A 10,255-nucleotide genomic window follows, 5' to 3' on the forward strand; every position below is an offset into this window, starting at 1 on the left:
GAGCTATGAGATCTGCATCATGTCAGCTCTCACAGTAGTTTTCCTCATACTAGGGTCCAAGACCTGTTGTTCAGTCTTGTTCCTTCTTCCATATCTATCTCCATATTGCACGTTTTGGAATTGTGAGAAATATCACATGGACAGTTCTTTCTTCCTGTTATCTTTAATGCAATATTAGCATATGCTAAAGGAAAGTATTGTGATCTCTCACTTGGTTGTTTTTGCTATTGTGGATGTAGCTTGGTCTATGGCCAGTGTTCAAGTTTTTGGAAAGATACTCCCTGGAGGTTCTTCCTTGGCAATCGTCCTGCCTGTATTAGTTAGGGTTTTACTTCTATGACAAGACACCGTGGACTAAGGCAACTCTTATAAGGACAACATTTAATTGGACCTGGCTTACAGGTTCAGAGGTTTAGAAGTTCGGTCCATTATCATCAAGACAGAAACATGGTAGCATCCAAGCAGGCGTGGTGCAGGAAGAACTGAGAGTTCATGAAGGCAAACATGAGAACACTGGTTTTCAGGCAGCTCTGCTGATGGTTTTAAAGCACATGCCCACAGTGACATACCTACTCCAAGAGGGCCATACCTACTCCAAGGCCACACCTCCTAATAGTGCCATACCCTGGGCCAAGCATATACAAACCATCACATTATCCAATCTCCTCTTTCTAATTTTCAACAATGAAAGTTAAGATTTAAGTTTTTTTTAAATTCAATCTATCAATCAATTGTTCTGTCTGTCTATTGTATCATCTATCTATCTATCTATCTATCTATCTATCTATCTATCTATCTATCTATCTATCTATCTCTATTTATTATCTATCATCTATCCTATCCTATCTATCTGTCTGTCTATCTATCTATCTATCTATCTATCTATCTATCTATCTATCTATCTAATCTGTCTGTCTGTCTAGCTATCATCCATTTATCATCTACCTACTTCCCTACCTATATATCTACCTTCTGTAGACAGAGGTTTCCCTAATAGTTCAGGCTCGCCTTGAACTTGTGACGCCCAGCCTTAACATCCTGAGTAAGCTGGGCTTGCAGGTTGGCAGCAACAAAGCAGCTACCTTCTTTCCTGATAACTACACTGGCTGTTACAAATTTTAGCTCTGCATTCTATGTATTTGTCGTGTTACTGATAGTACCCCTTCATATTTTGTCTATTATAATTATTTTATTATAAGAAGTTCAAAATCATAAAATCAAGGAAGCAAGGATTTTGTCCAAATGTCTTCAGTACTCTAGTTTCAGGGAGTGATTTTGCTATATTTAGAAATGCTGGTTGATTTTTTTTTTCTGGTGCTTTGAAAATGGCATCCCACTGCCTTTGGTCCCCCACAGTTTCTGATCACAGATCGGGTTACCTTGATTGATGACGTCCTGTTCTAATATAGTGACTTTTACTTGGTTCTTTCAGAGATCCTTCAGAACTCATCAGAGACTCCCTTTGAAGTTTGCTGAGCTTCTTAGAATTGATGGTTTTCATTAGATTTCAGGAGCATTGGGCCATTACCTTTGCAGATATTTTTCCTATCCTTCATTCTCTTCTCCCTCTAAGTTGTGTGTTATGTGTAAGTCAGCATGCTTCCTGGTGTCCCACAGAAATAAGCTTCTATTCATTTTTCTCTATTTCTGTTCTTCAGGTTGGCTAGCAGTAAACGTGCCATCAGGTTTCCTCATGTTTTTCCTCCTCTTACTCAGATTTGCGGTTGAGTACCTCAGCACATTTCGTTTGCCTTATCTGTTTTATGATTTTTATGATTTCTATTTGATTACCATGGACAGGATCTCACATAACATTTGGTTATTTTGTAGTTTTTGTTGGACATTGTCTCTGTACTTTCAGTTCGTTATACATTCTTTTTAGTTGACTCTTCTTGTAATAATTTATTACAAGTCTTTGCTTAGGGGCCTGCAAGAATAGGAACCTGGGTTTGAATTTCTAGCACCCACATAAAATGCTGGGCATGATGACACATGCCTGTTTTCTTAGTGCTGGAGAAGCAAAGACAAAATGGTCCTTGGATCTTAGTGGGAGACACAAAAGGTCCTTGGAGTCTGGTGGGAGTCAGCCTGGCCAATCCATCAGTGAGCTCTAGGTTTAGCGAGAGACTCAGTATCAAAAACTCAAGGAAAGAGCAACAGAGGAAGACTTTGACTTGCACACATACACAAACATATATACAAGCATAGCGCGCGCGCGTGCGCGCGCGCGCGCGCGCACACACACACACACACACACACACACACACACACACATTTAATCAGTTCCTCTCTGTGTATGAATGACTTTTTCTTTGTCAGACACAGGAAATTTTCACTGAAACCTGGATGTTTTTAGGACTATAATCAATGTCAGTGTTTGTTGTTATTCTTGTGTAGATGAATTTTTATTTCATAAATGTAGCAAATTCCCTCATTTGTCATATGTGACTACTGAATTCTCTCTTCACTTTAATAGACCTCTATTAATATTAGACAGACTTCCTAAAAGGGTTTGAACTAAGTAGTCTTCCAGCCTTCATCAAGGTGTTGAGTGTGTGTGTGTGTGTGTGTGTGTGTGTGTATCTGTCTGTCTGTCTGTCTATGATGTTTAAATGTCTTTAAGATTTTCAGCAGTTCATAACTCTGCTTTGACTTTTCCCTATAGGTTGCAGACTGACCAGACCAGAGTGTAGTGAGAGCCTGGGCCTTCTCAGGTGTGTCTTTGGTGTGTATAGCCCTGCACCTGCACATAGCCTGGGGATACCCATGAGTCATCACTTTCCCAGTGCCCTGTGGACAGTCCATCCTTTGACTGCTGTGTCACATCAGTCACTCACTCGATACACTTGGTCATGTCTTCCAAGACCATTGCTGAACCAAGCAGTCCTCATGGCCTGCTTTAAGACACTGTGGCAACAGGGCTGTTGCATGGAATGAGCTCTGAGCCAGAGTAGAAAAAGACAACCATTTGGAATGTTGCTTCCCCAGGGGGAGGAGGGGAAGGTAAACAGGTCAAATAGCCTGGCTTCCTGGGAGAACTGGTGGGAAGATACAACCCTTTTCTCCTCCCACTGTGCTGGCTGAGGCACCATTTCCACAGTTGCTTTGGTTGTGAAGTTGTTAGTTGTTAAGTCTTTTGTGGTTAGAAAGAACAAGATGGTAACAGGCCAAACAAGTTCCATGGAACCAATGTTTTCACTGAATTCCAACGGTTTTTCTTGAGCAGTTAATTGGAAAGAAAAACACTTATTTCAGCCCTTCATTGTTACATTGAGTCCTGCCTGGTTTTGTTCTCACTGGCTTTTTATAAAGAAGCTTATTATTCTTTTAGAGTCTCTTTTCAAAATTCTACCTTTTCCAAACACTGTAAATTTTTTTGTTTGCTTGCATTTCTGGGCTTTCTTGGGGGTATTTTTTGTACTTGTTATTTATTTCTACCTTGTAGGATGATTACAAGTTTCTATGTTATAAAAGGCAGAAAATGTTGCACGTTCATTCCATTATTAAAGTAATTCAAATCTTCTAATCCACGTAGGGAGTGTTGCACACCACGGACCCATACTACCTTCTGGTTCCTCAGACCTCCTTGGCTTCTAATAGTCCTCGTTCAAAGGCTCTAGCTTCCTCGCTATTTTCCAACATGGGGTTTGCACATATACATTGGGGATTGGCCAATGACACCACCACCATCAGAAATGAAAAGGAAGGAAAGAAAGTGATAGAGGAAAGTAGTGTGCATGGCTCTTACCAATATTTATCCTGGTACACCAGGGAATAGAGTGTAGAGAGATCAAATATCTGTTATGAATAAATGCAGAGCCTCCCTGTAACCATGAGAGTGGGCATGTGCAAAGCCAGGGAGTCACAGGGAGCCACAGTTCCAAACAGTGACAACACTAGAATAATTAGCTACTTGGAGGTAGGTATAACATGGTTTTTTGATTAGAAAACATTACTGAAAAATTGTTCAACAAGAGACAAACAAATCTCTTTCTTCAGTGGAACTCAGCAGGCAAAGGAATCAGACTCACATTATATCGCTAAGTACAAATAGCTATTAAGCTAAAAGATGAATTGTGGTGTATAATAATATACAGTATATAATTAAAATATGTCCTTAATAATACAGTTGCAAAATCATACATTTCATATGGAATAAGTTATTTTGTCAAAAATGAAGTGGGGAGTAAACAATATAAATATCAGTGGTGCTAATGGGTCTGGATTGAGAGACAAAAACAAGAACAAGAACAAAAACAAAACAGGATCAACTTTGAACATAGTATTTTCATTCTTTCAGTGAAGAAAATCTTGACACATGAATGTTTGCTATATTACTTTCGGTATGTAAAATTTAAGAAGAAAGTTTTATTGGATTGAAGCCCTCTGTTCTCTGGGAATTCCTTTGACTTTGTCCAATTTTTTTTTTTTTCTGATCTATGAGTGGAAAGAAAACAAGAGACAGGAATAAGACACGTGACTGCTAAACCACACGGTTGGGTCTGCTGAGCGATGGTTTTGAAACGGCTTTGCAATACGGAATGCCACATTCTGGGTTTCATTCTGCTTTTTTATAAAAATAACCATAAATTAAAACAGAAGAGAAAAATGTGAGTTGTTGGCGTCTTCCCCTGAAACCTCCACAGTGTGTGTCTCTGTGCTTCAGCCAGCTGAAGGAGATACCCACAGCATTTCCCACTCCCCTCCTACATCACCCCACGCTGCCCAGGGTTGCACTGTAACCCTTTATAGTGGAGAAGGCAGCTGCAGTATAAGGACTTGGAGAATTTAATTACCTTCCAGAGATTTCTTTTATAACACAGAACCACTAGGTGTCACTCTAGATAAAACTTGGAGGGCTGTGAAGGTTGGATGCCCCACTGTAGGAGAATGCCAGGGCAGGGAAGATGGGAGTGGGTGGGTGGGGGAACACCCTCATAGAAGCAGGGGGAGGGGGAACGGGGAAAGGGGACAACATTTAAAATGTCAATAAATAAAGTATCCAGTGAAAAAATCTTAGGGGACACCCTATTAAATGGCAAAAAGGGAATCATGTTAATGACCAAACTAATGACACACAGGAAAGTGGCTTCCTTCCAGGCCAGAACCCACCCAAGACGGCTTCACACCTTCTCTGCCATATCTGTGTGGTGGTTGGAACCAGATTGTGACATATAAATAGTGAAACTCATAAAACTCACGGACTATACTGCAGTGATAACTCCACAGGGATAATGGAGGCAAGGATTCCAAGCCTCAAGTCTGACAGAACTTCTCGCTGGAACCATGGTAGTGTCAGCATTGCGCCCAGGTGGCAGTGACTCAAATTAGTTTGAGTTTCCGCAGACCTGGAGAAGTGAGATGTGACACTTTAGTGTATCCACGTTTACTGCTTGTCTGGAAACTATTTAAGTAGCGTTCATTCACTCATTCATTCACCGTGTTTTGCGAAATTAGCAGGGTGAGTTAAGGGAGGGAATTAACACCGACTTAGATTCTCTATCCTATGCTTTCTGTTGCTTTGTCTCGAGTACTTCTTTTTATTTTTAACATAACATTCACCGTGAAGCATGGGCAGTGTTTCGATTTTGTTTGTTTGTTTGCTTTTCATACATTACATCTCCACCAAAGATTCCCTGGTGAAATTCTGGAAGGGGAGGAGAAAGACAGCAAGGGAGGCCTTTCCCGGCAGAGGTCACTCTTCTAGAAAAGTTTGGCTGTGTGTCTCACAACGCAGTCTGAACATTTTCAACAGCGTGCTGTTACCTACCATATTTCCCCACATTTGTATGTGTGTGCACATTAACCGCATCATTTCATCTGCTACATAATATACTTATGTACATGTAGACTGATTACCAACCAACCGGTGGAGTCCTTCCGCTCTCAGCTGAAAATATGGGTAGAGAAGGCAAGGGAGGCCCTTCATCGTATCTTTTGTAGTTGTTATCTCTTGGGATGCTAACAGGACTGCAGTCACACCCACGCATGCGCTAACTTTACAAGTGCTAATAACTCCTTTTGTGGACCCAGGAAACAGAATTTCTGAGCTGCTGACTGAGCCTGGATTGCAGCTTCCAGGTGGGCTGACCAGGATTCTTTTATTCCTTGACAGCAGCCAGTGTCAACAGCTCTCTGGACCTGTCTGCATCTGACAGCTCTGCAGGCCTCTGAAGACCAAGGGTGTGCTGGTTCTCTTCCCTGGTTCTTTATAGCCTTTTTCTTTCTTCTCCCACCGCTCTCCGTCTGTCCGCCACAGCTTTCTTCCTGCCCTGGATATGCTAAAATGTCCAGCCGCTTCTTCAGTTCTCAGGCAGCCCTCACAGCTTGCCTTGGCGGCCTGGCTGTCTCTGCCTTCAAGGCGCCAGCTCAGGACACAGTACCAAAGTAGGCTAGAAAAAGAACACTAGAAAAAGGCGTTCCTTGCATGTAGTGCTACATCTTCCAGGAAGCAGATTCTGAATGCCTCCCAGCAGAGCCGTTGAGTAGGGGTGATTGACAACTGACATAAGAAACGGGTTTGTGTTTTAGACCCATCCCAGTGTGCTAGATTGCTCCAGCCTCTAATGCCTTTGCGTTTCTACGGGAAAATTAACCCCAGAACTGCTTATAACAAGAACTTAAATATTTTATCATCAACACTGCGATTTTTAGCAATTTTTAAATTAGTTTTAGAGATTATAGTCACATTATTCCCCCATTCTTCCTTCCAAACCTTCCCATATTCCCCTCCTTGATTTCTTTCAAATTCATGGCCTTTTAAATTGTTGTTGTTGTTGTTGTTGTATGTGTGTTTTTCTAAGTACATAAGTACAACTTGCTATGTCTGCTTTATGTTATTGTTATATGTGTTTCCAGGGCTGACCGTTTAGCATTGGATAAGCAACTGGTGTGCTCTTTCCCAGGGAAGATTTTTTTTTTCCTCCCATTCTCAGTTTTCCCTAGTTACTTGTAGATCATTGTGTGAGGTTGAGGTCTCCTGGGATTTTTTTTTCCCTTGTGAGATGGTTTTGTGCACTGTATATTAGATGCTGATTACTGTGCAGAGAGATCTGGTTGCAGTCTAGACATTAGCAATGCCATGATTATTGAAGCATTTCTTGTCTCAATGTTGTATAAAGGGTATTCTCAATCACCTCTGATTGGTTAATAAAAGCTGATCCCCCTATAGCTGGGGAGTAGAGTTAAAGCAGAACTTCCAAATCCAGTGAGGAGGACCAGAGTGGAAAGAAGAGGTCGCCATGGGGGAGTTTTGATAAAGACATGATGAAGCAGGAGCGTCCAGGGCGAGGCCAGGATGGTAGGTAATGGGGTACTTGGCTGGGGCAGCATAGTTGGGTTAGAATAGATGAGAATCCTGTCTAGCTATAGAGAAAGAAACTTTTTAATAAATATACCAGGTCTCCTTGTCATTATTTCAAGGAAAAGGAGGGTGTAGAAAACCCTGTATCTTTACATACCCTGCCTTCCAACCCTGGTCTATGTTAGCATGTCTATGGGTGTCCTCTGTTCAGCTGTGTTCAGGCAGTCATGTTGCTAAGACTTTATGGGTGTCGTTCTGACATTCCTAAGAGGCATAACAACTGCCACTACACCAAGCCACCACAATCCCTAACACAGTCTAAATAGCTGTTCTTAAGCCCCTAAACAGTGCAGTCCTCCTAATATGTCAAAGAAGCGTCTCCTTGCAACAGACAGTGGCCACTACAGAAAACCACAGCCAATCAAAATGCAGAGTTGTAGATCTCAGTTCTGATACCTCTACAACGCAGCCCCCGCTCCCAAGGTGTAGGGATCATTTTAGAAGAGAGGATGGAAAGATTGTAATAGCCAGAGGAACAGGAAGTTTGATTTTAACAGATTTTTTTTAAACATTGCTTAACCTTTGCCCAACGCTACAATGAGGAGTAAGAGAAGTGAACTACCGCCTTTCTGTCTCATATAAAGAGACAGAAATTTGCATTTATGCTCTTTTATGTATGTAGCATGTATTACTCTACACATATGTCTACAATCAACCAGGTTTTTACACACCACATGTTGCCTGTAAATGGGATGTGCAGCCTACGGCTACATAGTTTCTTCTCTGAACTTCAGTTGCTCTTCGGGCCCCTGAGCTGACAACATTGCTATTTGCTTACTGAAGTCCAAGGGGAAAAGCCACACAAGGAAACAAAATTAATAATAAACAATGTCAACAGCCTTAAATTCCTCGAGTCCTGTTTTGCTTAGATGAATTTATTTACAAATGCCGTATTATGACAAAAAAAAAAACACATAATGGGATTTTTTTCTCCTAAATTCCTGTTCACAGGTAACTAGAGAATGCTTTCCTGTGACCTCCAGTCACAGCATATATCAAAGGATTACATCATCTGTGTTCCTCTTCCTCAAATGTATACAATACATTAATATATAAAAGTGGCTGACTATCCTGAAGAAAAGAAATGAACATCATATTACTTAATACAGGATTTTATACTTTATGTAACATTTTCCGATCCCATTTCATTATAGAGTGACGCTCGGCTATGCCACACCTACTGTGAGGTATTGGCAGACCACCCTTTGCATTCTGGGTAGTAGGAATTCTCCCAGCTTTCTGTGGCCAGGATCTCTGTGCTTGAGCTAGGTATCATTGAGTAACGGTGATCTTTTCCAAGCTTGCAGGTAACAGTTACGTGAATGGAATTGCCTTACTTTCAAACTATTCACTTGTGAGTCGGTGCCAATGATTGTGTCTCTGACAAAATAAGTAAGCAATAGTAAGAACCATTACTGAAAAGAAAATTGAAAACAGAAAGTCACACATACTTTTATGGAATAATTTTCCAAAATAAGAATTTCCTTGGCTGTGCTTTTGTATTTACATATATGGTATCACATTGTTAGAAAATTATTCTTGGGCCTGTCATTAACTTATGTTTTGACTCATTGGGAACCTCAAGAAGGTCTGGAGATGTAGTCAGAACTGCTTATGGCCTCATACCTCTTAGACCAAACAGATATCTTTCTTTCATAGCGGAGTCTCCAGACTTGTATTAATTAGGGAAGAGAAAGGACTGACCTTTCTGTGTTTCCTACATTGATGAACTACTCCATGTGAGTCAAGAAGCCATTGCTTTTTCTTTTCTTTCTCCTCCTCCTCCTCCTCCTCCTCTTCTTCATTTGTTCTTTTTGGCTAGAAATAGAACCTAGGACCATGTGCATACTAGGCAGCTTCTCCTCTGCTGAACTACTTAACTAGAGCTGCTTCTTTTCCCCTTTTCTTATTTCGTCGTGTATTAACATTTCAGTGTGTGCTTGGGATGAGCAGGGACCATGCTGATTCCTTTATTACCTAATACTTCACAAAATTACTAGTGAGTGTATACTACTAGAAGCAATTCCCCTTTTTAAAATCTTTATTAACTTGAGTATTTCTTATTTACATTTCAATTGTTATTCCCCTCCCCGGTTTCCAGGCCAACATCCCCCTAACCCCTCTCCCTCCCGTTCTATATGGGCTTCCCTTCCCCATCCTCCCCCCATTACCGCCCTCCCCGCAACATTCACGTTCACTGGGGGTTCAGTCTTAGCAGGACCCAGGGCTTCCCCTTCCACTGGTGCTCTTACTAGGATATTCATTGCTACCTATGAGGTCAGAGTCCAGGGTCAGTCCATGTATAGTCTTTGGGTAGTGGCTTAGTCCTGGAAGCTCTGGGTGCTTGACATTGTTGTACATATGGGGTCTCGAGCCCCTTCAAGCTCTTCCAGTCCTTTCTCTGATTCCTTCAATGGGGGTCTCCTTCTCAGTTCAGTGGTTTGCTGCTGGCATTCGCCTCTGTATTTGCTGTATTCTGGCTGTGTCTCTCAGGAGAGATCTACATCCGGCTCCTGTCGGCCTGCACTTCTTTGCTTCATCCATCTTATCTAGTTTGGTGGCTGTATATGTATGGGCCACATGTGGAGCAGGCTCTGAATGGGTGTTCCTTCTGCCTCTGTTCTAAACTTGGCCTCCCTATTCCCTGCCAAGGGTATTCTTGTTCCCCCTTTAAAGAAGGAGTGAAGCATTCCCAATTTGGTCATCCTTCTTGAGTTTCATGTGTTCTGTGCATCTAGGGTAATTCAAGCATTTGGGCTAATAGCCACTTATCAATGAGTGCATACCATGTGTTTTTTTCTGTGATTGGGTTACCTCACTCAGGATGATATTTTCCAGTTCCATCCATTTGCCTATGAATTTCATAAAGTCATTCTTTTTGATAGCTGAGTA

The sequence above is a fragment of the Rattus norvegicus genome, chromosome 13, assembly GCF_036323735.1.
Source record: "Rattus norvegicus strain BN/NHsdMcwi chromosome 13, GRCr8, whole genome shotgun sequence".
NCBI classification, from domain to species: domain Eukaryota; kingdom Metazoa; phylum Chordata; class Mammalia; order Rodentia; family Muridae; genus Rattus; species Rattus norvegicus.